At 49.8% G+C, this 5080-nt stretch overlaps 1 pseudogene; it reads left to right on the top strand.

Moving 5' to 3' along the window:
• The first annotated feature begins 2572 nt into the window (after positions 1-2572).
• LOC100962247 lies at positions 2573-3016 on the top strand (annotated as a pseudogene).
• Positions 3017-5080: the final 2064 nt, after the last annotated feature.

The following is a 5080-nucleotide window of genomic DNA, read 5'->3' on the forward strand; positions in this document are numbered from 1 at the left end:
CACTGCTCTCCAGGTTGCCTGAAGGACCCTCAGTGTTATGATCACTTGAAAGCCACCAAGAGCCATTCCCCATGGTTGGGGTAATGATGGTATCAGGCTCTGCCTCTGGCAAGAGAGAAAAGTGCTATTGCCAAACCCACCTGCCAGCAAGCTTCTTGTAAAAACAGCCCTTCAGGCGGTGCCTGTGGCTCAAAGGAGTAAGGCACCAGCCCCATATACCCGAGGAGGTAGGTTCAAACCCAGCCCTGGCCAAAAAACTGAAAAAAAAAAAAAACACAAAAAACCCAGCCCTTCAGGGGCAGCGCCTATGGCTCAGTGGGTAGGGCACTGGCCCCATATACCAAGGGTGACGAGTTCGAACCTGACCCCAGCCAAACTGCAACAAAAGCATAGCCAGGCATCGTGGTGGGCACCTGTAGTCCCAGCTTCTCAGGAGGCTGAGGCAGAATCGCCTAAGCCCGGGAGTTGGAGGTTGCTGTGAGCTGTGATGCTACAGCACTCTACTGAGGGTGATAAAGTGAGACTGTCTCTGAAAACAAATAAATAAATACATAAAAATAAAATAAAAACAGTCCTTCAGGTTCTCCCACCTTCTACTCAGTCTGCACATCCCCAAGGAACCTGTGTATCTGCCCCTGGGCTTGCGGACGTCCTCCACAGACCCACCAGAGCACCGGCTTTGGAGGGGTGATGTGTATATAGCTAGTGACAGTATACACTTACACATGCCAGCTACTCATTTTGATGTATTGATTGTACAGTGTTCATAATATATTTATTTATTTCCTACAAAGAATTCTTTTCCTTCAGAACAGTGTTATGCAATTGTCTGTTAGCACGTGTGCTATTTATGTGCTTTCCTACTCCTCCAAAAGCTTTAGTGAAAACCACAGAAGGCCTAGTGCAGTACATCTCTGCAGGGATCACCTGTGTCCCAGGAGCGAGCCCCAGCTCAGGCCCAGAGCTGTTGTCCCTTCTGTACACTTCCAGAAGTTTTTCTCTTCCCTTCTTTTCACACCACCCTCCCTCCCAACCCCAGGCAACCTCACACCTCACAAAAATTCCCAGCAGCTTTGGTGACCCAATTCAGATGCATCAGGACGCAAGAACAGAGGTCACATTCGTTATCTGAGTGGGACTCAAGGAAGGGCCCTTTTTGCTGAGGAAGGATAGAAGAAGAAAGAAAGGGAAAGAAAGAGAGAAGAGAGAATAAGATAGAGGAAAGGAGGAAAGAAAAAATGGAAAAAAGGACCTTCCCTATAGGGTAATTGAAACCTCCACCTCTGGTGTCAGAAGCCGTTGCTGCCCCTTCCCCACCCAGGGAAGTGTTTTTAGGGTTCAACTTGAGGCGGAGACCCTGCACACTGGTGTGAGCACGCAGGCGTGTGAGGGTGACGTGCATTGTGCAGGGCTGATTGGTGTGTCCTGCTGCCAGCTGTCTCTAACACACCCCTCCCCCACCATTTCACCTCTGGGACCTTCAAAGACTTGAAGCTTTATCTGCTCCCCTTTCCTCTTGTCATCATTGTGTGTCATCTGTCGGGACCTTAGCTTAAGGGAGGGGCTAGTCCTAAGCCAATTAAAAGGGATGTTGCAGAAGGCAGAACAGATTTGGGGGAAAGGAGGGGCCTCTGCGGGGAAGCTGTGGCCTGAAGAGCTCTCTGGCAGCATGAGTGTCTCGTGATGGACACCGCGTGATGGTGCCACCCCGGGGGTGGACAGGCTCCCGCAGGAGGACCAGCTGCAGGGAGTTAGAGGAGCTGGCCCCAACAGGCAGAGAGGAAGGAGGTTCCGTTTTGCATTTTTTTTTTTTTTTTTGCATCCAGCCTTGCATGGACGATGTTTTTGCCTTTGTACACACTGACGTTTTTGTTTCTTCCCTAAGGGTAAGGATAGGGCAGGGAAATCTCTCAAGAAATATTCTCAAATGAGTATGAATTGATGAATAATTTTCCAGAACTTGGAAGCTTTCCAGGGACTGTAAGCCCCAGGAATCTGACACATGGAATCTCATGAAGTGAAATGGGACTCCAGAGTCCAGGCTGCAGAGGAAGCAATAACATTTTTCAGCGGAGATTGTGCTTTGTCCTGGCCTGGGCCACAGGCAAGTGAGGGAGCAGCTGGGTCTGGCACTGAGCAAAGCCAGAGAGACTCCACAGCATCATCTGAAGGAAGGTCTTTAAAACGACACTTTGGATCTGATTTCTCTCTGCATTGTGTTTTCTGAGACTTGAAGATCAAATGCGAGATTATGGATGATATTAATCTTCTCTATAGTTTTCTGGATTTTATAAACATTTGCTCTAATCAGAGTGTTTCACCAGCCCTCTCCTCTGTGCACCCCCATCTCTTCTCTGCACATCTGGCTCTCCTTTGGGGCTTCACTGATGTCCAGGGCTATCATCCAAAGGCAGCTGGCCTCAGGGCAATGAGACTGGAAAAAAGCCTGAGGCCCATTCATCCAGTCCAGCTGAGAGGAGACTTTTCATAACCCATTTGCTCAGGCTGGTGCCTGTTTCAATTCTTGAAAAAGCATATGCTCTCTTTCGTGTAGACCCCCGGTGCAGGCAGGATGGGCAAGTAACATGGGCTCCAAACCGCTAGGAAGCTCCATAGGCACAGACAAGACCAGAAGTGGATGATAAACAGTACAGGAAGGCCCGTCTGGGCACAGCCCTGAAGGCCAACCCTTTCGGAGGTGCTCCCCATGCAAAGGGGACTGTGCTGGAAAAAGCAGGAGTTGAAGCCAAACAACCAAATTTTACAAATTTTACAGGAAGTGTGTCAGGGTCCAGCTGATCAAGAATGACAAGAAAATCACAGCTTTTGTGCCCAACAATGATTGCTTGAACTTTGTTGAGGAAAACGATGAAGTTCTGGTTGCTGGATTTGGTTGCAAAGGTCATGCTAATGGTGACATTCCTGGAGTCCGCCTTAAGGTTGTCAAAGTCGCTAAGTCGCTAATATCTCTCTTTTGGCCCTTTACAAAGGCAAGAAGCAATGACCAAGATCATAAATTTTGATGAAAACACAGTAATAAATTTTCAAATGCCAAAAAAAAACAAAAGAAAAGGCCCATGCTAGGTGAAGCTGGCCTGGTGTCCCTGTGGAGTGATTCAATACCAGTGTTTTCAACCTTTCTAAGCTCACAATTGAACTTCCATGGCACAATTAAATTATGTTGATCCAAACGGAAAGTAAAAATAGAATATACTTACTATCCTTTGAACTTCTTTCAAAAATAATTTAATTAATGATCTTTAAAAATTTTTGAGGCACAGCTAAGATCCCTTCATGGTACACCATCGTGCCATAGCACATAGGTTGAAAATCATTCTTTAGAACAGGCGTCCTCAAACTTCGGCCCACGGGCCACATGCAGCCTGCCTAGGACATTTATCTGGCCCACTGGGTGTTTTTGCTGCCACTGCCTGTCCTGCTTAGCAGCTGACTCCGCAGTTGGCCCTCCAATGGTCTGAGGGACAGTGAACTGGCCCCTTGTTTAAAAAGTTTGAGGACCCCTGCTTTAGACAAAGATACCAGCTACTGCCTCCAGGACCCACGTGGGGTCTGCTGTCAACTCCCCCTGGGCTCTGCCACCTCTGCCAGGCATAACTGCCATTGCTGGGAGGAGTCACCATCACTTGAAGAGGCCACCATGATGGGAATGGTGTGGGGGAGCCCCCCAAAAGGTGCCACAGTGGCGCTGTGTCCTCCAGGATCCTCAAAGCCACACTGTCCCAGGAAAAGAGCTCTACTTCCCCCAGAGTGTCAGAGCCTGAGCTGCAGTACCTCGCAGGGCATCAATGAGACATTCTATCTCTTCCAACTTGGCTGTAGGGCTATGGGACTCACCCAACTGAGGAGGACGTGAGGGTGCCGGGCTCTTCCACCCAAGTTCGGTCGGTCATGCCTCATCTTTGAAGGCTCAGGTCTGCAGACTGTGTCCAGGTCCTCTTCCTGAGGATACCCTGTGTCTCAAATTTAAATGCCCAGGCTTCCGGTGGCCTCTCTCCCCTCCACTGACCCAGACAGGCTGTGCACACTGTCTTAGGTGTGGGGATAGACATGTTCTTCCCGCCTTCCTGAGCTACTTTTAAAATCAGAAGGGACAGGTCGGTCTTCTTCTCTTCCTCCCTTCCTTTCAGATTCAATGGCAGCACACAGGGCGCTATAAATAGAGAAAACACATTAAAATGTAAAGCAGACAGAGGGGTGTCCCACCCACCAGCCTTCTGTGTCCCTCTTTTGGTCTTGTCCAGGTATCAGGTGGCCAGGGATCCAAGGGCCTCTCCCAGCCTCACATGATGAACCTTAATTAGCCCGATCCATTCTTGGTCATTCTCCTCCCCTTGCCCACGATTCTCGGCACCTCTTGGCACCCAGTCTCTGGTTTGCCTGGAACAATAGCTGTCCCTATGTGTCACTGAGGCCCAGCCCATGCACACTCAGCTCCAGGCAGGCTGTAAGGGCAAAGGCTCTGAGCCGCTCATAGCAGGGGTAGCTCCACTGACTTAAAGGCTCAATTGTCCTAAATCAACTTTAATCTTCCCCAAATACCCTCACGCCCCCACCAGGACTGTACCAAGGTCTTGGGGTCTTAGCCAGCGTGGTCACTTTGGGGAGCTTCCACCTGTCATTTGTCACTGCTCATCAGTGTTTATCACTCGGTCACACCTGACTACGGCAGTCTGGCATGGACCCCTGGGGTGGGCTGGGGGTATGTGTTTTCAATATAACCTTTCCGGGGCAGGAATCTCTGGTAAGGCTGAAAGCCCCAAGGAGCTGTAAGGTCCAGGGGCTCAGGCACACTCCAGGGTCAGCCTCATTCACAGATCTCCCTCCAGGCTGGGGAAAATCTCTTCTGGGCTCCTCTGAGAAGTGCCCCATGCAGGGCTCAGTTCGGGCTTTTCTTGCAGAAGCTTTGCAAAAATCCTCCAGGCAAGAGCATGCCCAGCAGCGGGGTACCTGCTAGTAGCAGGAGGAAGAAGCACCGAGAGAACCCTGAGTTGTATCTCAGTTGACCATCCCTAATCTTCCCAGGAAATCTCACTCTTATACCAACCTTGCCTCTTGTCAC

The sequence above is a fragment of the Otolemur garnettii genome, unplaced genomic scaffold (genome assembly GCF_000181295.1).
Source record: "Otolemur garnettii isolate 467f Iridium unplaced genomic scaffold, OtoGar3 scaffold00022, whole genome shotgun sequence".
In the NCBI taxonomy this organism is placed as follows: domain Eukaryota; kingdom Metazoa; phylum Chordata; class Mammalia; order Primates; family Galagidae; genus Otolemur; species Otolemur garnettii.